Source organism: Osmerus mordax, chromosome 27 (assembly GCF_038355195.1).
Source record: "Osmerus mordax isolate fOsmMor3 chromosome 27, fOsmMor3.pri, whole genome shotgun sequence".
NCBI classification, from domain to species: Eukaryota; Metazoa; Chordata; class Actinopteri; order Osmeriformes; family Osmeridae; genus Osmerus; species Osmerus mordax.
In genome coordinates, this window is record NC_090076.1 from 74,559 (window position 1) to 97,403 (window position 22,845).

General features: G+C 48.9%; 42 non-coding genes across 42 annotated transcripts; all 42 read right to left on the minus strand.

The window, feature by feature from the left end:
* Positions 1–330: 330 nt before the first annotated feature.
* Positions 331–412, minus strand: trnal-uag (transfer RNA leucine (anticodon UAG)). Its single transcript has one exon. It is a non-coding gene; the product is annotated as a tRNA-Leu (tRNA).
* Positions 413–973: 561 nt separating this feature from the next.
* Positions 974–1,055, minus strand: trnal-uag (transfer RNA leucine (anticodon UAG)). Its single transcript has one exon. It is a non-coding gene; the product is annotated as a tRNA-Leu (tRNA).
* A 945-nt stretch (positions 1,056–2,000) lies between these two features.
* Positions 2,001–2,072, minus strand: trnag-ucc (transfer RNA glycine (anticodon UCC)). Its single transcript has one exon. It is a non-coding gene; the product is annotated as a tRNA-Gly (tRNA).
* A 362-nt stretch (positions 2,073–2,434) lies between these two features.
* On the minus strand, positions 2,435–2,516 carry trnal-uag (transfer RNA leucine (anticodon UAG)). The gene has a single exon. It is a non-coding gene; the product is annotated as a tRNA-Leu (tRNA).
* Positions 2,517–2,642: 126 nt separating this feature from the next.
* On the minus strand, positions 2,643–2,714 carry trnag-ucc (transfer RNA glycine (anticodon UCC)). The gene has a single exon. It is a non-coding gene; the product is annotated as a tRNA-Gly (tRNA).
* A 521-nt stretch (positions 2,715–3,235) lies between these two features.
* Positions 3,236–3,307, minus strand: trnag-ucc (transfer RNA glycine (anticodon UCC)). Its single transcript has one exon. It is a non-coding gene; the product is annotated as a tRNA-Gly (tRNA).
* A 363-nt stretch (positions 3,308–3,670) lies between these two features.
* On the minus strand, positions 3,671–3,752 carry trnal-uag (transfer RNA leucine (anticodon UAG)). The gene has a single exon. It is a non-coding gene; the product is annotated as a tRNA-Leu (tRNA).
* Positions 3,753–4,696: 944 nt separating this feature from the next.
* trnag-ucc (transfer RNA glycine (anticodon UCC)) lies at positions 4,697–4,768 on the minus strand. Its single transcript has one exon. It is a non-coding gene; the product is annotated as a tRNA-Gly (tRNA).
* A 363-nt stretch (positions 4,769–5,131) lies between these two features.
* On the minus strand, positions 5,132–5,213 carry trnal-uag (transfer RNA leucine (anticodon UAG)). The gene has a single exon. It is a non-coding gene; the product is annotated as a tRNA-Leu (tRNA).
* A 126-nt stretch (positions 5,214–5,339) lies between these two features.
* trnag-ucc (transfer RNA glycine (anticodon UCC)) lies at positions 5,340–5,411 on the minus strand. The gene has a single exon. It is a non-coding gene; the product is annotated as a tRNA-Gly (tRNA).
* Positions 5,412–5,774: 363 nt separating this feature from the next.
* trnal-uag (transfer RNA leucine (anticodon UAG)) lies at positions 5,775–5,856 on the minus strand. The gene has a single exon. It is a non-coding gene; the product is annotated as a tRNA-Leu (tRNA).
* Positions 5,857–5,982: 126 nt separating this feature from the next.
* On the minus strand, positions 5,983–6,054 carry trnag-ucc (transfer RNA glycine (anticodon UCC)). The gene has a single exon. It is a non-coding gene; the product is annotated as a tRNA-Gly (tRNA).
* Positions 6,055–6,417: 363 nt separating this feature from the next.
* Positions 6,418–6,499, minus strand: trnal-uag (transfer RNA leucine (anticodon UAG)). Its single transcript has one exon. It is a non-coding gene; the product is annotated as a tRNA-Leu (tRNA).
* Positions 6,500–7,444: 945 nt separating this feature from the next.
* Positions 7,445–7,516, minus strand: trnag-ucc (transfer RNA glycine (anticodon UCC)). Its single transcript has one exon. It is a non-coding gene; the product is annotated as a tRNA-Gly (tRNA).
* A 363-nt stretch (positions 7,517–7,879) lies between these two features.
* On the minus strand, positions 7,880–7,961 carry trnal-uag (transfer RNA leucine (anticodon UAG)). The gene has a single exon. It is a non-coding gene; the product is annotated as a tRNA-Leu (tRNA).
* Positions 7,962–8,747: 786 nt separating this feature from the next.
* trnal-uag (transfer RNA leucine (anticodon UAG)) lies at positions 8,748–8,829 on the minus strand. The gene has a single exon. It is a non-coding gene; the product is annotated as a tRNA-Leu (tRNA).
* Positions 8,830–8,956: 127 nt separating this feature from the next.
* Positions 8,957–9,028, minus strand: trnag-ucc (transfer RNA glycine (anticodon UCC)). Its single transcript has one exon. It is a non-coding gene; the product is annotated as a tRNA-Gly (tRNA).
* A 363-nt stretch (positions 9,029–9,391) lies between these two features.
* trnal-aag (transfer RNA leucine (anticodon AAG)) lies at positions 9,392–9,473 on the minus strand. The gene has a single exon. It is a non-coding gene; the product is annotated as a tRNA-Leu (tRNA).
* A 127-nt stretch (positions 9,474–9,600) lies between these two features.
* Positions 9,601–9,672, minus strand: trnag-ucc (transfer RNA glycine (anticodon UCC)). The gene has a single exon. It is a non-coding gene; the product is annotated as a tRNA-Gly (tRNA).
* A 363-nt stretch (positions 9,673–10,035) lies between these two features.
* On the minus strand, positions 10,036–10,117 carry trnal-uag (transfer RNA leucine (anticodon UAG)). The gene has a single exon. It is a non-coding gene; the product is annotated as a tRNA-Leu (tRNA).
* A 787-nt stretch (positions 10,118–10,904) lies between these two features.
* trnal-uag (transfer RNA leucine (anticodon UAG)) lies at positions 10,905–10,986 on the minus strand. The gene has a single exon. It is a non-coding gene; the product is annotated as a tRNA-Leu (tRNA).
* Positions 10,987–11,773: 787 nt separating this feature from the next.
* Positions 11,774–11,855, minus strand: trnal-uag (transfer RNA leucine (anticodon UAG)). Its single transcript has one exon. It is a non-coding gene; the product is annotated as a tRNA-Leu (tRNA).
* A 126-nt stretch (positions 11,856–11,981) lies between these two features.
* On the minus strand, positions 11,982–12,053 carry trnag-ucc (transfer RNA glycine (anticodon UCC)). Its single transcript has one exon. It is a non-coding gene; the product is annotated as a tRNA-Gly (tRNA).
* Positions 12,054–12,574: 521 nt separating this feature from the next.
* Positions 12,575–12,646, minus strand: trnag-ucc (transfer RNA glycine (anticodon UCC)). The gene has a single exon. It is a non-coding gene; the product is annotated as a tRNA-Gly (tRNA).
* Positions 12,647–13,009: 363 nt separating this feature from the next.
* Positions 13,010–13,091, minus strand: trnal-uag (transfer RNA leucine (anticodon UAG)). Its single transcript has one exon. It is a non-coding gene; the product is annotated as a tRNA-Leu (tRNA).
* Positions 13,092–14,035: 944 nt separating this feature from the next.
* trnag-ucc (transfer RNA glycine (anticodon UCC)) lies at positions 14,036–14,107 on the minus strand. Its single transcript has one exon. It is a non-coding gene; the product is annotated as a tRNA-Gly (tRNA).
* Positions 14,108–14,470: 363 nt separating this feature from the next.
* Positions 14,471–14,552, minus strand: trnal-uag (transfer RNA leucine (anticodon UAG)). Its single transcript has one exon. It is a non-coding gene; the product is annotated as a tRNA-Leu (tRNA).
* A 126-nt stretch (positions 14,553–14,678) lies between these two features.
* Positions 14,679–14,750, minus strand: trnag-ucc (transfer RNA glycine (anticodon UCC)). Its single transcript has one exon. It is a non-coding gene; the product is annotated as a tRNA-Gly (tRNA).
* Positions 14,751–15,113: 363 nt separating this feature from the next.
* On the minus strand, positions 15,114–15,195 carry trnal-uag (transfer RNA leucine (anticodon UAG)). The gene has a single exon. It is a non-coding gene; the product is annotated as a tRNA-Leu (tRNA).
* Positions 15,196–15,321: 126 nt separating this feature from the next.
* On the minus strand, positions 15,322–15,393 carry trnav-uac (transfer RNA valine (anticodon UAC)). The gene has a single exon. It is a non-coding gene; the product is annotated as a tRNA-Val (tRNA).
* A 363-nt stretch (positions 15,394–15,756) lies between these two features.
* On the minus strand, positions 15,757–15,838 carry trnal-uag (transfer RNA leucine (anticodon UAG)). The gene has a single exon. It is a non-coding gene; the product is annotated as a tRNA-Leu (tRNA).
* Positions 15,839–16,783: 945 nt separating this feature from the next.
* Positions 16,784–16,855, minus strand: trnag-ucc (transfer RNA glycine (anticodon UCC)). Its single transcript has one exon. It is a non-coding gene; the product is annotated as a tRNA-Gly (tRNA).
* A 351-nt stretch (positions 16,856–17,206) lies between these two features.
* trnal-uag (transfer RNA leucine (anticodon UAG)) lies at positions 17,207–17,288 on the minus strand. The gene has a single exon. It is a non-coding gene; the product is annotated as a tRNA-Leu (tRNA).
* A 786-nt stretch (positions 17,289–18,074) lies between these two features.
* Positions 18,075–18,156, minus strand: trnal-uag (transfer RNA leucine (anticodon UAG)). Its single transcript has one exon. It is a non-coding gene; the product is annotated as a tRNA-Leu (tRNA).
* A 127-nt stretch (positions 18,157–18,283) lies between these two features.
* trnag-ucc (transfer RNA glycine (anticodon UCC)) lies at positions 18,284–18,355 on the minus strand. The gene has a single exon. It is a non-coding gene; the product is annotated as a tRNA-Gly (tRNA).
* Positions 18,356–18,718: 363 nt separating this feature from the next.
* Positions 18,719–18,800, minus strand: trnal-aag (transfer RNA leucine (anticodon AAG)). Its single transcript has one exon. It is a non-coding gene; the product is annotated as a tRNA-Leu (tRNA).
* A 127-nt stretch (positions 18,801–18,927) lies between these two features.
* Positions 18,928–18,999, minus strand: trnag-ucc (transfer RNA glycine (anticodon UCC)). The gene has a single exon. It is a non-coding gene; the product is annotated as a tRNA-Gly (tRNA).
* A 363-nt stretch (positions 19,000–19,362) lies between these two features.
* On the minus strand, positions 19,363–19,444 carry trnal-uag (transfer RNA leucine (anticodon UAG)). Its single transcript has one exon. It is a non-coding gene; the product is annotated as a tRNA-Leu (tRNA).
* A 787-nt stretch (positions 19,445–20,231) lies between these two features.
* On the minus strand, positions 20,232–20,313 carry trnal-uag (transfer RNA leucine (anticodon UAG)). The gene has a single exon. It is a non-coding gene; the product is annotated as a tRNA-Leu (tRNA).
* A 786-nt stretch (positions 20,314–21,099) lies between these two features.
* trnal-uag (transfer RNA leucine (anticodon UAG)) lies at positions 21,100–21,181 on the minus strand. The gene has a single exon. It is a non-coding gene; the product is annotated as a tRNA-Leu (tRNA).
* A 561-nt stretch (positions 21,182–21,742) lies between these two features.
* trnal-uag (transfer RNA leucine (anticodon UAG)) lies at positions 21,743–21,824 on the minus strand. The gene has a single exon. It is a non-coding gene; the product is annotated as a tRNA-Leu (tRNA).
* A 945-nt stretch (positions 21,825–22,769) lies between these two features.
* trnag-ucc (transfer RNA glycine (anticodon UCC)) lies at positions 22,770–22,841 on the minus strand. The gene has a single exon. It is a non-coding gene; the product is annotated as a tRNA-Gly (tRNA).
* Between the last annotated feature and the right edge of the window lie 4 nt (positions 22,842–22,845).

Genomic DNA, 22,845 nt, shown 5'->3' on the forward strand with positions numbered 1-22,845 from the left:
AGGGACGGTTCACCTTTCCACACCACCTACTGACGTCCAACTAGTAAGAAATTGCCCTAAGCCTGGTTTATACTTCTGCGGAGTTTGGAACACGTGGCCTAATCGTGATGCTATCGACCGTCACAAGAGACGAGATGCCTCTCCACGGTCTGTATTGGCTGGGGATTGAACCCCGTCAACTTCAAGGAAAAAAGTTGCCACTGTAGTTGCCACTATAAATACGATGCCCCAAAAAATCATATACTATCGCACATGTCGAGCCACAGTTCACTTTTTCAAACCCACTTACTGACTTCAAAGCAACGTGACGGCGTTAGCACCCTACAAAAGTGGCAGCAGTGGGATTTGAACCCACGCCTCCGGAGAGACTGGAGCCTAAATCCAACGCCTTGGACCGCTCGGCCACGCTACCCAGTTGTGAGGTTGTTTCCCCCGAGCTCTTCTCGAAGCTGATCGATGGTCCGGGAGCTCACATGACATTCTTAATGCCTGGAAGCGGTTGAAAGTCACAAGATAAAACACATCTCTCTCAAGGTTCTGCATTGGCCTGGAATCGAACCCGGGTCAACTGCTTGGAAGGCAGCTATGCTTGCCACTATACAACCAATGCCCACAACCGCCTCCATGATCGCACAGTATTTCGAGGGACGGTTCACCTTTCCACACCACCTACTGACGTCCAACTAGTAAGAAATCGCCCTAAGCCTGGTTTACACTTCTGCGGAGTTTGGAACACGTGGCCTAATTGTGATGTGTTCGACCGTCACAAGAGACGAGATACCTCTCCAAGGTCTGTATTGGCTGGGGATTGAACCCCGTCAACTTCAAGGAAAAAAGTTGCCACTGTAGTTGCCACTATAACTACGATGCCCCAAAAAATCATATACAATCGCACATGTCGAGCCACAGTTCACTTTTTCAAACCCACTTACTGACTTCAAAGCAATGGGACGTCGTTAGCACCCTACAAAAGTGGCAGCGGTGGGATTTGAACCCACGCCTCAGGAGAGACTGGAGCCTAAATCCAGCGCCTTGGACCGCTCGGCCACGCTACCACGTTGTCAGGTCTTACCCCCCCGGGCTCTTCCCGAAGCTGATCGATCGTCCAGGAGCTCACGTGACATTCTTAATGCCTGGAAGCGGTTGAACGTCACAAGATAAAACACATCTAACAATAGCCCTCCTAAATAGCTCTTAGAAATGAACTTTACGGCGCTTTATTTAACATTACCTCCATTCTTATTTATTATTTTGCTCACACTGGTACTATCTGTCCTTGAATTGTTTTTCTTTTTTGTCTTGTTGTTCTATTTGTGATGCTATAGCCTGCATGGAGAATACCAAATCAAATTCCTAGTATCTGTATACATGGCGAAATAAAGATGATTTGAATCTCTCTCAAGGTTCTGCATTGGCCGGGAATCGAACCCTGGTCATCTGCTTGGATGGCAGCTATGCTTGCCGCTAAACCACCGATGCCCACAACAGCCTCTGTGATCGCACAGCATTTCGAGGGACGGTTCACCTTTCCACACCACCTACTGACGTCCAACTAGTAAGAAATTGCCCTAAGCCTGGTTTATACTTCTGCGGAGTTTGGAACACGTGGCCTAATCGTGATGCTATCGACCGTCACAAGAGACGAGATGCCTCTCCACGGTCTGTATTGGCTGGGGATTGAACCCCGTCAACTTCAAGGAAAAAAGTTGCCACTGTAGTTGCCACTATAGTTCACTTTTTCAAACCCACTTACTGACTTCAAAGCAATGTGACGGCGTTAGCACCCTACAAAAGTGGCATTGGTGAGATTTGAACCCACGCCAGAGAGACTGGAGCCTTAATCCAGCGCCTTGGACAGCTCGGCCACGCTACCCAGTTGCGAGGTTGTTGCCCCCCGAGCTCTTCTCGATGCTGATCGTTCGTCCGGGAGCTCACGTGATATTCTTAATGCCTGGAAGCAGTTGAAAGTCACAAGATAAAACACATCTCTCTCAAGGTTCTGCTTTGGCCGGGAATCGAACCCGGGTCAACTGCTTGGAAGGCAGCTATGCTTGCCACTATACCACCAATGCCCACAACAGCCTCCATGATCGCACAGCATTTCGAGGGACGGTTCACCTTTCCACACCACCTACTGTCGTCCAACTAGTAAGAAATTGCCCTAAGCCTGGTTTATACTTCTGCGGAGTTTGAAACACGTGGCCTAATTGTGATGCTATTGACCGTCATAAGAGACGAGATGCCTCTCCACGGTCTGTATTGGCTGGGGATTGAACCCTGTCAACTTCAAGGAAAAAAGTTGCCACTGTAGTTGCCACTATAACTACGATGCCCCAAAAATCATATACAATCGCACATGTCGAGCCACAGTTCACTTTTTCAAACCCACTTACTGACTTCAAAGCAATGGGACGGCGTTAGCACCCTACAAAAGTGGCAGCGGTGGGATTTGAACCCACGCCTCCGGAGAGACTGGAGCCTAAATCCAGCGCCTTGGACCGCTCGGCCACGCTACCACGTTGTCAGGTCTTAGCCCCCGGGCGCTTCCCGAAGCTGATCGATCGTCCAGGAGCTCACGTGACATTCTTAATGCCTGGAAGCGGTTGAAAGTCACAAGATAAAACACATCTCTCTCAAGGTTCTGCATTGGCCGGGAATCGAACCCAGGTCAACTGCTTGGAAGGCAGCTATGCTTGCCACTATACCACCAATGCCCACAACCGCCTCCATGATCGCACAGAATTTCGAGGGACGGTTCACCTTTCCACACCACCTACTGACGTCCAACTAGTAAGAAATCGCCCTAAGCCTGGTTTACACTTCTGCGGAGTTTGGAACACGTGGCCTAATTGTGATGTGTTCGGCCGTCACAAGAGACGAGATACCTCTCCACGGTCTGTATTGGCTGGGGATTGAACCCCGTCAACTTCAAGGAAAAAAGTTGCCACTGTAGTTGCCACTATAGTTCACTTTTTCAAACCCACTTACCGACTTCAAAGCAATGTGACGGCGTTAGAACCCTACAAAAGTGGCAGTGGTGAGATTTGAACACACGCCGGAGAGACTGGAGCCTTAATCCAGCGCCTTGGACAGCTCGGCCACGCTACCCAGTTGCGAGGTTGTTGCCCCCCGAGCTCTTCTCGATGCTGATCGTTCGTCCGGGAGCTCACGTGACATTCTTAATGGCTGGAAGGAGTTGAAAGTCACAAGATAAAACACATCTCTCTCAAGGTTCTGCTTTGGCCGGGAATCGAACCCGGGTCAACTGCTTGGAAGGCAGCTATGCTTGCCACTATACCACCAATGCCCACAACAGCCTCCATGATCGCACAGCATTTCGAGGGACGGTTCACCTTTCCACACCACCTACTGTCGTCCAACTAGTAAGAAATTGCCCTAAGCCTGGTTTATACTTCTGCGGAGTTTGAAACACGTGGCCTAATTGTGATGCTATCGACCGTCATAAGAGACGAGATGCCTCTCCACGGTCTTTACTGGCTGGGGATTGAACCCTGTCAACTTCAAGGAAAAAAGTTGCCACTGTAGTTGCCACTATAACTACGATGCCCCAAAAAATCATATACAATCGCACATGTCGAGCCACAGTTCACTTTTTCAAACCCACTTACTGACTTCAAAGCAATGGGACGGCGTTAGCACCCTACAAAAGTGGCAGCGGTGGGATTTGAACCCACGCCTCCGGAGAGACTGGAGCCTAAATCCAGCGCCTTGGACCGCTCGGCCACGCTACCACGTTGTCAGGTCTTAGCCCCCGGGCTCTTCCCGAAGCTGATCGATCGTCCAGGAGCTCACGTGACATTCTTAATGCCTGGAAGCGGTTGAACGTCACAAGATAAAACACATCTAACAATAGCCCTCCTAAATAGCTCTTAGAAATGAACTTTACGGCGCTTTATTTAACATTACCTCCATTCGTATTTATTATTTTGCTCATACTGGTACTATCTGTCCTTGTATTGTTTTTCTTTTTTGTCTTGTTGTTCTATTTGTGATGCTATAGCCTGCATGGAGAATACCAAATCAAATTCCTAGTATCTGTATACATGGCGAAATAAAGATGATTTGAATCTCTCTCAAGGTTCTGCATTGGCCAGGAATCAAACCCTGGTCATCTGCTTGGAAGGCAGCTATGCTTGCCGCTAAACCACCGATGCCCACAACAGCCCCTGTGATCGCACAGCATTTCGAGGGACGGTTCACTTTTCCACACCACCTACTGACGTCCAACTAGTAAGAAATCGCCCTAAGCCTGGTTTACACTTCTGCGGAGTTTGGAACACGTGGCCTAATTGTGATGTGTTCGGCCGTCACAAGAGACGAGATACCTCTCCACGGTCTGTATTGGCTGGGGATTGAACCCCGTCAACTTCAAGGAAAAAAGTTGCCACTGTAGTTGCCACTATAGTTCACTTTTTCAAACCCACTTACCGACTTCAAAGCAATGTGACGGCGTTAGAACCCTACAAAAGTGGCATTGGTGAGATTTGAACCCACGCCAGAGAGACTGGAGCCTTAATCCAGCGCCTTGGACAGCTCGGCCACGCTACCCAGTTGCGAGGTTGTTGCCCCCCGAGCTCTTCTCGATGCTGATCGTTCGTCCGGGAGCTCACGTGATATTCTTAATGCCTGGAAGCAGTTGAAAGTCACAAGATAAAACACATCTCTCTCAAGGTTCTGCTTTGGCCGGGAATCGAACCCGGGTCAACTGCTTGGAAGGCAGCTATGCTTGCCACTATACCACCAATGCCCACAACAGCCTCCATGATCGCACAGCATTTCGAGGGACGGTTCACCTTTCCACACCACCTACTGTCGTCCAACTAGTAAGAAATTGCCCTAAGCCTGGTTTATACTTCTGCGGAGTTTGAAACACGTGGCCTAATTGTGATGCTATTGACCGTCATAAGAGACGAGATGCCTCTCCACGGTCTGTATTGGCTGGGGATTGAACCCTGTCAACTTCAAGGAAAAAAGTTGCCACTGTAGTTGCCACTATAACTACGATGCCCCAAAAAATCATATACAATCGCACATGTCGAGCCACAGTTCACTTTTTCAAACCCACTTACTGACTTCAAAGCAATGGGACGGCGTTAGCACCCTACAAAAGTGGCAGCGGTGGGATTTGAACCCACGCCTCCGGAGAGACTGGAGCCTAAATCCAGCGCCTTGGACCGCTCGGCCACGCTACCACGTTGTCAGGTCTTAGCCCCCGGGCGCTTCCCGAAGCTGATCGATCGTCCAGGAGCTCACGTGACATTCTTAATGCCTGGAAGCGGTTGAAAGTCACAAGATAAAACACATCTCTCTCAAGGTTCTGCATTGGCCGGGAATCGAACCCGGGTCAACTGCTTGGAAGGCAGCTATGCTTGCCACTATACCACCAATGCCCACAACAGCCTCCATGATCGCACAGTATTTCGAGGGACGGTTCACCTTTCCACACCACCTACTGACGTCCAACTAGTAAGAAATTGCCCTAAGCCTGGTTTATACTTCTGCGGAGTTTGGAACACGTGGCCTAATCGTGATGCTATCGACCGTCACAAGAGACGAGATGCCTCTCCACGGTCTGTATTGGCTGGGGATTGAACCCCGTCAACTTCAAGGAAAAAAGTTGCCACTGTAGTTGCCACTATAAATACGATGCCCCAAAAAATCATATACTATCGCACATGTCGAGCCACAGTTCACTTTTTCAAACCCACTTACTGACTTCAAAGCAACGTGACGGCGTTAGCACCCTACAAAAGTGGCAGCAGTGGGATTTGAACCCACGCCTCCTGAGAGACTGGAGCCTAAATCCAGCGCCTTGGACCGCTCGGCCACGCTACCCAGTTGTGAGGTTGTTTCCCCCGAGCTCTTCTCGATGCTGATCGTTCGTCCGGGAGCTCAGGTGACATTCTTAATGCCTGGAAGCGGTTGAAAGTCACAAGATAAAACACATCTCTCTCAAGGTTCTGCATTGGCCGGGAATCGAACCCGGGTCAACTGCTTGGAAGGCAGCTATGCTTGCCACTATACCACCAATGCCCACAACCGCCTCCATGATCGCACAGAATTTCGAGGGACGGTTCACCTTTCCACACCACCTACTGACGTCCAACTAGTAAGAAATCGCCCTAAGCCTGGTTTACACTTCTGCGGAGTTTGGAACACGTGGCCTAATTGTGATGTGTTCGGCCGTCACAAGAGACGAGATACCTCTCCACGGTCTGTATTGGCTGGGGATTGAACCCCGTCAACTTCAAGGAAAAAAGTTGCCACTGTAGTTGCCACTATAACCACGATGCCCCAAAAAATCATACACAATCGCACATGTCGAGCCACAGTTCACTTTTTCAAAGCCACTTACTGACTTCAAAGCAATGGGACGTCGTTAGCACCCTACAAAAGTGGCAGCGGTGGGATTTGAACCCACGCCTCAGGAGAGACTGGAGCCTAAATCCAGCGCCTTGGACCGCTCGGCCACGCTACCACGTTGTCAGGTCTTACCCCCCCGGGCTCTTCCCGAAGCTGATCGATCGTCCAGGAGCTCACGTGACATTCTTAATGCCTGGAAGCGGTTGAACGTCACAAGATAAAACACATCTAATAATAGCCCTCCTAAATAGCTCTTAGAAATGAACTTTACGGCGCTTTATTTAACATTACCTCCATTCTTATTTATTATTTTGCTCACACTGGTACTATCTGTCCTTGTATTGTTTTTCTTTTTTGTCTTGTTGTTCTATTTGTGATGCTATAGCCTGCATGGAGAATACCAAATCAAATTCCTAGTATCTGTATACATGGCGAAATAAAGATGATTTGAATCTCTCTCAAGGTTCTGCATTGGCCAGGAATCGAACCCTGGTCATCTGCTTGGATGGCAGCTATGCTTGCCGCTAAACCACCGATGCCCACAACAGCCTCTGTGATCGCACAGCATTTCGAGGGACGGTTCACCTTTCCACACCACCTACTGACGTCCAACTAGTAAGAAATTGCCCTAAGCCTGGTTTATACTTCTGCGGAGTTTGGAACACGTGGCCTAATCGTGATGCTATCGACCGTCACAAGAGACGAGATGCCTCTCCACGGTCTGTATTGGCTGGGGATTGAACCCCGTCAACTTCAAGGAAAAAAGTTGCCACTGTAGTTGCCACTATAGTTCACTTTTTCAAACCCACTTACCGACTTCAAAGCAATGTGACGGCGTTAGAACCCTACAAAAGTGGCAGTGGTGAGATTTGAACACACGCCAGAGAGATTGGAGCCTTAATCCAGCGCCTTGGACAGCTCGGCCACGCTACCCAGTTGCGAGGTTGTTGCCCCCCGAGCTCTTCTCGATGCTGATCGTTCGTCCGGGAGCTCACGTGACATTCTTAATGGCTGGAAGGAGTTGAAAGTCACAAGATAAAACACATCTCTCTCAAGGTTCTGCTTTGGCCGGGAATCGAACCCGGGTCAACTGCTTGGAAGGCAGCTATGCTTGCCACTATACCACCAATGCCCACAACAGCCTCCATGATCGCACAGAATTTCGAGGGACGGTTCACCTTTCCACACCACCTACTGTCGTCCAACTAGTAAGAAATTGCCCTAAGCCTGGTTTATACTTCTGCGGAGTTTGAAACACGTGGCCTAATTGTGATGCTATCGACCGTCATAAGAGACGAGATGCCTCTCCACGGTCTTTACTGGCTGGGGATTGAACCCTGTCAACTTCAAGGAAAAAAGTTGCCACTGTAGTTGCCACTATAACTACGATGCCCCAAAAAATCATATACAATCGCACATGTCGAGCCACAGTTCACTTTTTCAAACCCACTTACTGACTTCAAAGCAATGGGACGGCGTTAGCACCCTACAAAAGTGGCAGCGGTGGGATTTGAACCCACGCCTCCGGAGAGACTGGAGCCTAAATCCAGCGCCTTGGACCGCTCGGCCACGCTACCACGTTGTCAGGTCTTAGCCCCCGGGCTCTTCCCGAAGCTGATCGATCGTCCAGGAGCTCACGTGACATTCTTAATGCCTGGAAGCGGTTGAACGTCACAAGATAAAACACATCTAACAATAGCCCTCCTAAATAGCTCTTAGAAATGAACTTTACGGCGCTTTATTTAACATTACCTCCATTCGTATTTATTATTTTGCTCATACTGGTACTATCTGTCCTTGTATTTTTTTTCTTTTTTGTCTTGTTGTTCTATTTGTGATGCTATAGCCTGCATGGAGAATACCAAATCAAATTCCTAGTATCTGTATACATGGCGAAATAAAGATGATTTGAATCTCTCTCAAGGTTCTGCATTGGCCAGGAATCAAACCCCGGTCATCTGCTTGGAAGGCTGCTATGCTTGCCGCTAAACCACCGATGCCCACAACAGCCTCCGTGATCGCACAGCATTTCGAGGGACGGTTCACCTTTCCACACCACCTACTGACGTCCAACTAGTAAGAAATTGCCCTAAGCCTGGTTTATACTTCTGCGGAGTTTGGAACACGTGGCCTAATCGTGATGCTATCGACCGTCACAAGAGACGAGATGCCTCTCCACGGTCTGTATTGGCTGGGGATTGAACCCCGTCAACTTCAAGGAAAAAAGTTGCCACTGTAGTTGCCACCATAAATACGATGCCCCAAAAAATCATATACTATCGCACATGTCGAGCCACAGTTCACTTTTTCAAACCCACTTACTGACTTCAAAGCAATGTGACGGCGTTAGCACCCTACAAAAGTGGCAGCGGTGGGATTTGAACCCACGCCTCAGGAGAGACTGGAGCCTAAATCCAGTGCCTTGGACCGCTCGGCCACGCTACCACGTTGACAGGTCTTACCCCCCCGGGCTCTTCCCGAAGCTGATCGATCGTCCAGGAGCTCACGTGACATTCTTAATGCCTGGAAGCGGTTGAAAGTCACAAGATAAAACACATCTCTCTCAAGGTTCTGCATTGGCCGGGAATCGAACCCAGGTCAACTGCTTGGAAGGCAGCTATGCTTGCCACTATACCACCAATGCCCACAACAGCCTCCATGATCACACAGCATTTCGATGGACGGTTCACCTTTCCACACCACCTACTGACATACAACTAGTAAGAAATTGCCCTAAGCCTGGTTTACACTTCTGCGGAGTTTGGAACACGTGGCCTAATTGTGATGTGTTCGACCGTCACAAGAGACGAGATACCTCTCCACGGTCTGTATTGGCTGGGGATTGAACCCTGTCAACTTCAAGGAAAAAAGTTGCCACTGTAGTTGCCACTATAACTACGATGCCCCAAAAAATCATATACAATCGCACATGTCGAGCCACAGTTCACTTTTTCAAACCCACTTACTGACTTCAAAGCAATGGGACGGCGTTAGCACCCTACAAAAGTGGCAGTGGTGGGATTTGAACCCACGCCTCCGGAGAGACTGGAGCCTTAATCCAGCGCCTTGGACCGCTCGGCCACACTACCCAGTCGTCAGGTCTTTGCCTCCCGAGCTCTTCTCGAAGCTGATCGATGGTCCGGGAGCTCACATGACATTCTTAATGCCTGGAAGCGGTTGAAAGTCACAAGATAAAACACATCTCTCTCAAGGTTCTGCATTGGCCGGGAATTGAACCCGGGTCAACTGCTTGGAAGGCAGCTATGCTTGCCACTATACCACCTATGCCCACAACCGCCTCCATGATCGCACAGTATTTCGAGGGACGGTTCACCTTTCCACACCACCTACTGACGTCCAACTAGTAAGAAATCGCCCTAAGCCTGGTTTACACTTCTGCTGAGTTTGGAACACGTGGCCTAATTGTGATGTGTTCGACCGTCACATGAGACGAGATACCTCTCCACGGTCTGTATTGGCTGGGGATTGAACCCCGTCAACTTCAAGGAAAAAAGTTGCCACTGTAGTTGCCACTATAACTACGATGCCCCAAAAAATCATATACAATCGCACGTGTCGAGCCACAGTTCACTTTTTCAAACCCACTTACTGACTTCAAAGCAATGGGACGTCGTTAGCACCCTACAAAAGTGGCAGCGGTGGGATTTGAACCCACGCCTCAAGAGAGACTGGAGCCTAAATCCAGCGCCTTGGACCGCTCGGCCACGCTACCACGTTGTCAGGTCTTACCCCCCCGGGCTCTTCCCGAAGCTGATCGATCGTCCAGGAGCTCACGTGACATTTTTAATGCCTGGAAGCGGTTGAACGTCACAAGATAAAACACATCTAACAATAGCCCTCCTAAATAGCTCTTAGAAATGAACTTTACGGCGCTTTATTTAACATTACCTCCATTCTTATTTATTATTTTGCTCATACTGGTACTATCTGTCCTTGTAGTGTTTTTCTTTTTTGTCTTGTTGTTCTATTTGTGATGCTATAGCCTGCATGGAGAATACCAAATCAAATTCCTAGTATCTGTATACATGGCGAAATAAAGATGATTTGAATCTCTCTCAAGGTTCTGCATTGGCCAGGAATCAAACCCCGGTCATCTGCTTGGAAGGCTGCTATGCTTGCCGCTAAACCACCGATGCCCACAACAGCCTCCGTGATCGCACAGCATTTCGAGGGACGGTTCACCTTTCCACACCACCTACTGACGTCCAACTAGTAAGAAATTGCCCTAAGCCTGGTTTATACTTCTGCGGAGTTTGGAACACGTGGCCTAATCGTGATGCTATCGACCGTCACAAGAGACGAGATGCCTCTCCACGGTCTGTATTGGCTGGGGATTGAACCCCGTCAACTTCAAGGAAAAAAGTTGCCACTGTAGTTGCCACTATAACTACGATGCCCCAAAAAATCATATACAATCGCACGTGTCGAGCCACAGTTCACTTTTTCAAACCCACTTACTGACTTCAAAGCAATGGGACGTCGTTAGCACCCTACAAAAGTGGCAGCGGTGGGATTTGAACCCACGCCTCAAGAGAGACTGGAGCCTAAATCCAGCGCCTTGGACCGCTCGGCCACGCTACCACGTTGTCAGGTCTTACCCCCCCGGGCTCTTCCCGAAGCTGATCGATCGTCCAGGAGCTCACGTGACATTTTTAATGCCTGGAAGCGGTTGAACGTCACAAGATAAAACACATCTAACAATAGCCCTCCTAAATAGCTCTTAGAAATGAACTTTACGGCGCTTTATTTAACATTACCTCCATTCTTATTTATTATTTTGCTCATACTGGTACTATCTGTCCTTGTAGTGTTTTTCTTTTTTGTCTTGTTGTTCTATTTGTGATGCTATAGCCTGCATGGAGAATACCAAATCAAATTCCTAGTATCTGTATACATGGCGAAATAAAGATGATTTGAATCTCTCTCAAGGTTCTGCATTGGCCAGGAATCAAACCCCGGTCATCTGCTTGGAAGGCTGCTATGCTTGCCGCTAAACCACCGATGCCCACAACAGCCTCCGTGATCGCACAGCATTTCGAGGGACGGTTCACCTTTCCACACCACCTACTGACGTCCAACTAGTAAGAAATTGCCCTAAGCCTGGTTTATACTTCTGCGGAGTTTGGAACACGTGGCCTAATCGTGATGCTATCGACCGTCACAAGAGACGAGATGCCTCTCCACGGTCTGTATTGGCTGGGGATTGAACCCCGTCAACTTCAAGGAAAAAAGTTGCCACTGTAGTTGCCACTATAAATACGATGCCCCAAAAAATCATATACTATCGCACATGTCGAGCCACAGTTCACTTTTTCAAACCCACTTACTGACTTCAAAGCAATGTGACGGCGTTAGCACCCTACAAAAGTGGCAGCGGTGGGATTTGAACCCACGCCTCCTGAGAGACTGGAGCCTAAATCCAGCGCCTTGGACCGCTCGGCCACGCTACCCAGTTGTGAGGTTGTTTCCCCCGAGCTCTTCTCGATGCTGATCGTTCGTCCGGGAGCTCAGGTGACATTCTTAATGCCTGGAAGCGGTTGAAAGTCACAAGATAAAACACATCTCTCTCAAGGTTCTGCATTGGCCGGGAATCGAACCCAGGTCAACTGCTTGGAAGGCAGCTATGCTTGCCACTATACCACCAATGCCCACAACCGCCTCCATGATCGCACAGAATTTCGAGGGACGGTTCACCTTTCCACACCACCTACTGACGTCCAACTAGTAAGAAATCGCCCTAAGCCTGGTTTACACTTCTGCGGAGTTTGGAACACGTGGCCTAATTGTGATGTGTTCGGCCGTCACAAGAGACGAGATACCTCTCCACGGTCTGTATTGGCTGGGGATTGAACCCCGTCAACTTCAAGGAAAAAAGTTGCCACTGTAGTTGCCACTATAGTTCACTTTTTCAAACCCACTTACCGACTTCAAAGCAATGTGACGGCGTTAGAACCCTACAAAAGTGGCAGTGGTGAGATTTGAACACACGCCGGAGAGACTGGAGCCTTAATCCAGCGCCTTGGACAGCTCGGCCACGCTACCCAGTTGCGAGGTTGTTGCCCCCCGAGCTCTTCTCGATGCTGATCGTTCGTCCGGGAGCTCACGTGACATTCTTAATGGCTGGAAGGAGTTGAAAGTCACAAGATAAAACACATCTCTCTCAAGGTTCTGCTTTGGCCGGGAATCGAACCCGGGTCAACTGCTTGGAAGGCAGCTATGCTTGCCACTATACCACCAATGCCCACAACAGCCTCCATGATCGCACAGCATTTCGAGGGACGGTTCACCTTTCCACACCACCTACTGTCGTCCAACTAGTAAGAAATTGCCCTAAGCCTGGTTTATACTTCTGCGGAGTTTGAAACACGTGGCCTAATTGTGATGCTATCGACCGTCATAAGAGACGAGATGCCTCTCCACGGTCTTTACTGGCTGGGGATTGAACCCTGTCAACTTCAAGGAAAAAAGTTGCCACTGTAGTTGCCACTATAACTACGATGCCCCAAAAAATCATATACAATCGCACATGTCGAGCCACAGTTCACTTTTTCAAACCCACTTACTGACTTCAAAGCAATGGGACGGCGTTAGCACCCTACAAAAGTGGCAGCGGTGGGATTTGAACCCACGCCTCCGGAGAGACTGGAGCCTAAATCCAGCGCCTTGGACCGCTCGGCCACGCTACCACGTTGTCAGGTCTTAGCCCCCGGGCTCTTCCCGAAGCTGATCGATCGTCCAGGAGCTCACGTGACATTCTTAATGCCTGGAAGCGGTTGAACGTCACAAGATAAAACACATCTAACAATAGCCCTCCTAAATAGCTCTTAGAAATGAACTTTACGGCGCTTTATTTAACATTACCTCCATTCGTATTTATTATTTTGCTCATACTGGTACTATCTGTCCTTGTATTGTTTTTCTTTTTTGTCTTGTTGTTCTATTTGTGATGCTATAGCCTGCATGGAGAATACCAAATCAAATTCCTAGTATCTGTATACATGGCGAAATAAAGATGATTTGAATCTCTCTCAAGGTTCTGCATTGGCCAGGAATCAAACCCTGGTCATCTGCTTGGAAGGCAGCTATGCTTGCCGCTAAACCACCGATGCCCACAACAGCCCCTGTGATCGCACAGCATTTCGAGGGACGGTTCACTTTTCCACACCACCTACTGACGTCCAACTAGTAAGAAATCGCCCTAAGCCTGGTTTACACTTCTGCGGAGTTTGGAACACGTGGCCTAATTGTGATGTGTTCGGCCGTCACAAGAGACGAGATACCTCTCCACGGTCTGTATTGGCTGGGGATTGAACCCTGTCAACTTCAAGGAAAAAAGTTGCCACTGTAGTTGCCACTATAGTTCACTTTTTCAAACCCACTTACCGACTTCAAAGCAATGTGACGGCGTTAGAACCCTACAAAAGTGGCATTGGTGAGATTTGAACCCACGCCAGAGAGACTGGAGCCTTAATCCAGCGCCTTGGACAGCTCGGCCACGCTACCCAGTTGCGAGGTTGTTGCCCCCCGAGCTCTTCTCGATGCTGATCGTTCGTCCGGGAGCTCACGTGATATTCTTAATGCCTGGAAGCAGTTGAAAGTCACAAGATAAAACACATCTCTCTCAAGGTTCTGCTTTGGCCGGGAATCGAACCCGGGTCAACTGCTTGGAAGGCAGCTATGCTTGCCACTATACCACCAATGCCCACAACAGCCTCCATGATCGCACAGCATTTCGAGGGACGGTTCACCTTTCCACACCACCTACTGTCGTCCAACTAGTAAGAAATTGCCCTAAGCCTGGTTTATACTTCTGCGGAGTTTGAAACACGTGGCCTAATTGTGATGCTATTGACCGTCATAAGAGACGAGATGCCTCTCCACGGTCTGTATTGGCTGGGGATTGAACCCTGTCAACTTCAAGGAAAAAAGTTGCCACTGTAGTTGCCACTATAACTACGATGCCCCAAAAAATCATATACAATCGCACATGTCGAGCCACAGTTCACTTTTTCAAACCCACTTACTGACTTCAAAGCAATGGGACGGCGTTAGCACCCTACAAAAGTGGCAGCGGTGGGATTTGAACCCACGCCTCCGGAGAGACTGGAGCCTAAATCCAGCGCCTTGGACCGCTCGGCCACGCTACCACGTTGTCAGGTCTTAGCCCCCGGGCGCTTCCCGAAGCTGATCGATCGTCCAGGAGCTCACGTGACATTCTTAATGCCTGGAAGCGGTTGAAAGTCACAAGATAAAACACATCTCTCTCAAGGTTCTGCATTGGCCGGGAATCGAACCCGGGTCAACTGCTTGGAAGGCAGCTATGCTTGCCACTATACCACCAATGCCCACAACAGCCTCCATGATCGCACAGTATTTCGAGGGACGGTTCACCTTTCCACACCACCTACTGACGTCCAACTAGTAAGAAATTGCCCTAAGCCTGGTTTATACTTCTGCGGAGTTTGGAACACGTGGCCTAATCGTGATGCTATCGACCGTCACAAGAGACGAGATGCCTCTCCACGGTCTGTATTGGCTGGGGATTGAACCCCGTCAACTTCAAGGAAAAAAGTTGCCACTGTAGTTGCCACTATAAATACGATGCCCCAAAAAATCATATACTATCGCACATGTCGAGCCACAGTTCACTTTTTCAAACCCACTTACTGACTTCAAAGCAACGTGACGGCGTTAGCACCCTACAAAAGTGGCAGCAGTGGGATTTGAACCCACGCCTCCTGAGAGACTGGAGCCTAAATCCAGCGCCTTGGACCGCTCGGCCACGCTACCCAGTTGTGAGGTTGTTTCCCCCGAGCTCTTCTCGATGCTGATCGTTCGTCCGGGAGCTCAGGTGACATTCTTAATGCCTGGAAGCGGTTGAAAGTCACAAGATAAAACACATCTCTCTCAAGGTTCTGCATTGGCCGGGAATCGAACCCGGGTCAACTGCTTGTAAGGCAGCTATGCTTGCCACTATACCACCAATGCCCACAACCGCCTCCATGATCGCACAGAATTTCGAGGGACGGTTCACCTTTCCACACCACCTACTGACGTCCAACTAGTAAGAAATCGCCCTAAGCCTGGTTCACACTTCTGCGGAGTTTGGAACACGTGGCCTAATTGTGATGTGTTCGGCCGTCACAAGAGACGAGATACCTCTCCACGGTCTGTATTGGCTGGGGATTGAACCCCGTCAACTTCAAGGAAAAAAGTTGCCACTGTAGTTGCCACTATAACCACGATGCCCCAAAAAATCATACACAATCGCACATGTCGAGCCACAGTTCACTTTTTCAAAGCCACTTACTGACTTCAAAGCAATGGGACGTCGTTAGCACCCTACAAAAGTGGCAGCGGTGGGATTTGAACCCACGCCTCAGGAGAGACTGGAGCCTAAATCCAGCGCCTTGGACCGCTCGGCCACGCTACCACGTTGTCAGGTCTTACCCCCCCGGGCTCTTCCCGAAGCTGATCGATCGTCCAGGAGCTCACGTGACATTCTTAATGCCTGGAAGCGGTTGAACGTCACAAGATAAAACACATCTAATAATAGCCCTCCTAAATAGCTCTTAGAAATGAACTTTACGGCGCTTTATTTAACATTACCTCCATTCTTATTTATTATTTTGCTCACACTGGTACTATCTGTCCTTGTATTGTTTTTCTTTTTTGTCTTGTTGTTCTATTTGTGATGCTATAGCCTGCATGGAGAATACCAAATCAAATTCCTAGTATCTGTATACATGGCGAAATAAAGATGATTTGAATCTCTCTCAAGGTTCTGCATTGGCCAGGAATCGAACCCTGGTCATCTGCTTGGATGGCAGCTATGCTTGCCGCTAAACCACCGATGCCCACAACAGCCTCTGTGATCGCACAGCATTTCGAGGGACGGTTCACCTTTCCACACCACCTACTGACGTCCAACTAGTAAGAAATTGCCCTAAGCCTGGTTTATACTTCTGCGGAGTTTGGAACACGTGGCCTAATCGTGATGCTATCGACCGTCACAAGAGACGAGATGCCTCTCCACGGTCTGTATTGGCTGGGGATTGAACCCCGTCAACTTCAAGGAAAAAAGTTGCCACTGTAGTTGCCACTATAGTTCACTTTTTCAAACCCACTTACCGACTTCAAAGCAATGTGACGGCGTTAGAACCCTACAAAAGTGGCAGTGGTGAGATTTGAACACACGCCAGAGAGATTGGAGCCTTAATCCAGCGCCTTGGACAGCTCGGCCACGCTACCCAGTTGCGAGGTTGTTGCCCCCCGAGCTCTTCTCGATGCTGATCGTTCGTCCGGGAGCTCACGTGACATTCTTAATGGCTGGAAGGAGTTGAAAGTCACAAGATAAAACACATCTCTCTCAAGGTTCTGCTTTGGCCGGGAATCGAACCCGGGTCAACTGCTTGGAAGGCAGCTATGCTTGCCACTATACCACCAATGCCCACAACAGCCTCCATGATCGCACAGAATTTCGAGGGACGGTTCACCTTTCCACACCACCTACTGTCGTCCAACTAGTAAGAAATTGCCCTAAGCCTGGTTTATACTTCTGCGGAGTTTGAAACACGTGGCCTAATTGTGATGCTATCGACCGTCATAAGAGACGAGATGCCTCTCCACGGTCTTTACTGGCTGGGGATTGAACCCTGTCAACTTCAAGGAAAAAAGTTGCCACTATAACTACGATGCCCCAAAAAATCATATACAATCGCACATGTCGAGCCACAGTTCACTTTTTCAAACCCACTTACTGACTTCAAAGCAATGGGACGGCGTTAGCACCCTACAAAAGTGGCAGCGGTGGGATTTGAACCCACGCCTCCGGAGAGACTGGAGCCTAAATCCAGCGCCTTGGACCGCTCGGCCACGCTACCACGTTGTCAGGTCTTAGCCCCCGGGCTCTTCCCGAAGCTGATCGATCGTCCAGGAGCTCACGTGACATTCTTAATGCCTGGAAGCGGTTGAACGTCACAAGATAAAACACATCTAACAATAGCCCTCCTAAATAGCTCTTAGAAATGAACTTTACGGCGCTTTATTTAACATTACCTCCATTCGTATTTATTATTTTGCTCATACTGGTACTATCTGTCCTTGTATTTTTTTTCTTTTTTGTCTTGTTGTTCTATTTGTGATGCTATAGCCTGCATGGAGAATACCAAATCAAATTCCTAGTATCTGTATACATGGCGAAATAAAGATGATTTGAATCTCTCTCAAGGTTCTGCATTGGCCAGGAATCAAACCCCGGTCATCTGCTTGGAAGGCTGCTATGCTTGCCGCTAAACCACCGATGCCCACAACAGCCTCCGTGATCGCACAGCATTTCGAGGGACGGTTCACCTTTCCACACCACCTACTGACGTCCAACTAGTAAGAAATTGCCCTAAGCCTGGTTTATACTTCTGCGGAGTTTGGAACACGTGGCCTAATCGTGATGCTATCGACCGTCACAAGAGACGAGATGCCTCTCCACGGTCTGTATTGGCTGGGGATTGAACCCCGTCAACTTCAAGGAAAAAAGTTGCCACTGTAGTTGCCACCATAAATACGATGCCCCAAAAAATCATATACTATCGCACATGTCGAGCCACAGTTCACTTTTTCAAACCCACTTACTGACTTCAAAGCAATGTGACGGCGTTAGCACCCTACAAAAGTGGCAGCGGTGGGATTTGAACCCACGCCTCAGGAGAGACTGGAGCCTAAATCCAGTGCCTTGGACCGCTCGGCCACGCTACCACGTTGACAGGTCTTACCCCCCCGGGCTCTTCCCGAAGCTGATCGATCGTCCAGGAGCTCACGTGACATTCTTAATGCCTGGAAGCGGTTGAAAGTCACAAGATAAAACACATCTCTCTCAAGGTTCTGCATTGGCCGGGAATCGAACCCAGGTCAACTGCTTGGAAGGCAGCTATGCTTGCCACTATACCACCAATGCCCACAACAGCCTCCATGATCACACAGCATTTCGATGGACGGTTCACCTTTCCACACCACCTACTGACATACAACTAGTAAGAAATTGCCCTAAGCCTGGTTTACACTTCTGCGGAGTTTGGAACACGTGGCCTAATTGTGATGTGTTCGACCGTCACAAGAGACGAGATACCTCTCCACGGTCTGTATTGGCTGGGGATTGAACCCTGTCAACTTCAAGGAAAAAAGTTGCCACTGTAGTTGCCACTATAACTACGATGCCCCAAAAAATCATATACAATCGCACATGTCGAGCCACAGTTCACTTGTTCAAACCCACTTACTGACTTCAAAGCAATGGGACGGCGTTAGCACCCTACAAAAGTGGCAGTGGTGGGATTTGAACCCACGCCTCCGGAGAGACTGGAGCCTTAATCCAGCGCCTTGGACCGCTCGGCCACACTACCCAGTCGTCAGGTCTTTGCCTCCCGAGCTCTTCTCGAAGCTGATCGATGGTCCGGGAGCTCACATGACATTCTTAATGCCTGGAAGCGGTTGAAAGTCACAAGATAAAACACATCTCTCTCAAGGTTCTGCATTGGCCGGGAATTGAACCCGGGTCAACTGCTTGGAAGGCAGCTATGCTTGCCACTATACCACCTATGCCCACAACCGCCTCCATGATCGCACAGTATTTCGAGGGACGGTTCACCTTTCCACACCACCTACTGACGTCCAACTAGTAAGAAATCGCCCTAAGCCTGGTTTACACTTCTGCTGAGTTTGGAACACGTGGCCTAATTGTGATGTGTTCGACCGTCACAAGAGACGAGATACCTCTCCACGGTCTGTATTGGCTGGGGATTGAACCCCGTCAACTTCAAGGAAAAAAGTTGCCACTGTAGTTGCCACTATAACTACGATGCCCCAAAAAATCATATACAATCGCACGTGTCGAGCCACAGTTCACTTTTTCAAACCCACTTACTGACTTCAAAGCAATGGGACGTCGTTAGCATCCTACAAAAGTGGCAGCGGTGGGATTTGAACCCACGCCTCAGGAGAGACTGGAGCCTAAATCCAGCGCCTTGGACCGCTCGGCCACGCTACCACGTTGTCAGGTCTTACCCCCCCGGGCTCTTCCCGAAGCTGATCGATCGTCCAGGAGCTCACGTGACATTTTTAATGCCTGGAAGCGGTTGAACGTCCCAAGATAAAACACATCTAACAATAGCCCTCCTAAATAGGTCTTAGAAATGAACTTTACGGCGCTTTATTTAACATTACCTCCATTCTTATTTATTATTTTGCTCATACTGGTACTATCTGTCCTTGTAGTGTTTTTCTTTTTTGTCTTGTTGTTCTATTTGTGATGCTATAGCCTGCATGGAGAATACCAAATCAAATTCCTAGTATCTGTATACATGGCGAAATAAAGATGATTTGAATCTCTCTCAAGGTTCTGCATTGGCCAGGAATCAAACCCCGGTCATCTGCTTGGAAGGCTGCTATGCTTGCCGCTAAACCACCGATGCCCACAACAGCCTCCGTGATCGCACAGCATTTCGAGGGACGGTTCACCTTTCCACACCACCTACTGACGTCCAACTAGTAAGAAATTGCCCTAAGCCTGGTTTATACTTCTGCGGAGTTTGGAACACGTGGCCTAATCGTGATGCTATCGACCGTCACAAGAGACGAGATGCCTCTCCACGGTCTGTATTGGCTGGGGATTGAACCCCGTCAACTTCAAGGAAAAAAGTTGCCACTGTAGTTGCCACTATAACTACGATGCCCCAAAAAATCATATACAATCGCACATGTCGAGCCACAGTTCACTTTTTCAAACCCACTTACTGACTTCAAAGCAATGGGACGGCGTTAGCACCCTACAAAAGTGGCAGCGGTGGGATTTGAACCCACGCCTCCGGAGAGACTGGAGCCTAAATCCAGCGCCTTGGACCGCTCGGCCACGCTACCACGTTGTCAGGTCTTAGCCCCCGGGCTCTTCCCGAAGCTGATCGATCGTCCAGGAGCTCACGTGACATTCTTAATGCCTGGAAGCGGTTGAACGTCACAAGATAAAACACATCTAACAATAGCCCTCCTAAATAGCTCTTAGAAATGAACTTTACGGCGCTTTATTTAACATTACCTCCATTCGTATTTATTATTTTGCTCATACTGGTACTATCTGTCCTTGTATTTTTTTTCTTTTTTGTCTTGTTGTTCTATTTGTGATGCTATAGCCTGCATGGAGAATACCAAATCAAATTCCTAGTATCTGTATACATGGCGAAATAAAGATGATTTGAATCTCTCTCAAGGTTCTGCATTGGCCAGGAATCAAACCCTGGTCATCTGCTTGGAAGGCAGCTATGCTTGCCGCTAAACCACCGATGCCCACAACAGCCCCTGTGATCGCACAGCATTTCGAGGGACGGTTCACTTTTCCACACCACCTACTGACGTCCAACTAGTAAGAAATTGCCCTAAGCCTGGTTTATACTTCTGCGGAGTTTGGAACACGTGGCCTAATCGTGATGCTATCGACCGTCACAAGAGACGAGATGCCTCTCCACGGTCTGTATTGGCTGGGGATTGAACCCCGTCAACTTCAAGGAAAAAAGTTGCCACTGTAGTTGCCACCATAAATACGATGCCCCAAAAAATCATATACTATCGCACATGTCGAGCCACAGTTCACTTTTTCAAACCCACTTACTGACTTCAAAGCAATGTGACGGCGTTAGCACCCTACAAAAGTGGCAGCGGTGGGATTTGAACCCACGCCTCCGGAGAGACTGGAGCCTAAATCCAACGCCTTGGACCGCTCGGCCACGCTACCCAGTTGTGAGGTTGTTTCCCCCGAGCTCTTCTCGAAGCTGATCGATGGTCCGGGAGCTCACATGACATTCTTAATGCCTGGAAGCGGTTGAAAGTCACAAGATAAAACACATCTCTCTCAAGGTTCTGCATTGGCCTGGAATCGAACCCGGGTCAACTGCTTGGAAGGCAGCTATGCTTGCCACTATACAACCAATGCCCACAACCGCCTCCATGATCGCACAGTATTTCGAGGGACGGTTCACCTTTCCACACCACCTACTGACGTCCAACTAGTAAGAAATCGCCCTAAGCCTGGTTTACACTTCTGCGGAGTTTGGAACACGTGGCCTAATTGTGATGTGTTCGACCGTCACAAGAGACGAGATACCTCTCCAAGGTCTGTATTGGCTGGGGATTGAACCCCGTCAACTTCAAGGAAAAAAGTTGCCACTGTAGTTGCCACTATAACTACGATGCCCCAAAAAATCATATACAATCGCACATGTCGAGCCACAGTTCACTTTTTCAAACCCACTTACTGACTTCAAAGCAATGGGACGTCGTTAGCACCCTACAAAAGTGGCAGCGGTGGGATTTGAACCCACGCCTCAGGAGAGACTGGAGCCTAAATCCAGCGCCTTGGACCGCTCGGCCACGCTACCACGTTGTCAGGTCTTACCCCCCCGGGCTCTTCCCGAAGCTGATCGATCGTCCAGGAGCTCACGTGACATTCTTAATGCCTGGAAGCGGTTGAACGTCACAAGATAAAACACATCTAACAATAGCCCTCCTAAATAGCTCTTAGAAATGAACTTTACGGCGCTTTATTTAACATTACCTCCATTCTTATTTATTATTTTGCTCACACTGGTACTATCTGTCCTTGAATTGTTTTTCTTTTTTGTCTTGTTGTTCTATTTGTGATGCTATAGCCTGCATGGAGAATACCAAATCAAATTCCTAGTATCTGTATACATGGCGAAATAAAGATGATTTGAATCTCTCTCAAGGTTCTGCATTGGCCGGGAATCGAACCCTGGTCATCTGCTTGGATGGCAGCTATGCTTGCCGCTAAACCACCGATGCCCACAACAGCCTCTGTGATCGCACAGCATTTCGAGGGACGGTTCACCTTTCCACACCACCTACTGACGTCCAACTAGTAAGAAATTGCCCTAAGCCTGGTTTATACTTCTGCGGAGTTTGGAACACGTGGCCTAATCGTGATGCTATCGACCGTCACAAGAGACGAGATGCCTCTCCACGGTCTGTATTGGCTGGGGATTGAACCCCGTCAACTTCAAGGAAAAAAGTTGCCACTGTAGTTGCCACTATAGTTCACTTTTTCAAACCCACTTACTGACTTCAAAGCAATGTGACGGCGTTAGCACCCTACAAAAGTGGCATTGGTGAGATTTGAACCCACGCCAGAGAGACTGGAGCCTTAATCCAGCGCCTTGGACAGCTCGGCCACGCTACCCAGTTGCGAGGTTGTTGCCCCCCGAGCTCTTCTCGATGCTGATCGTTCGTCCGGGAGCTCACGTGATATTCTTAATGCCTGGAAGCAGTTGAAAGTCACAAGATAAAACACATCTCTCTCAAGGTTCTGCATTGGCCGGGAATCGAACCCGGGTCAACTGCTTGGAAGGCAGCTATGCTTGCCACTATACCACCAATGCCCAC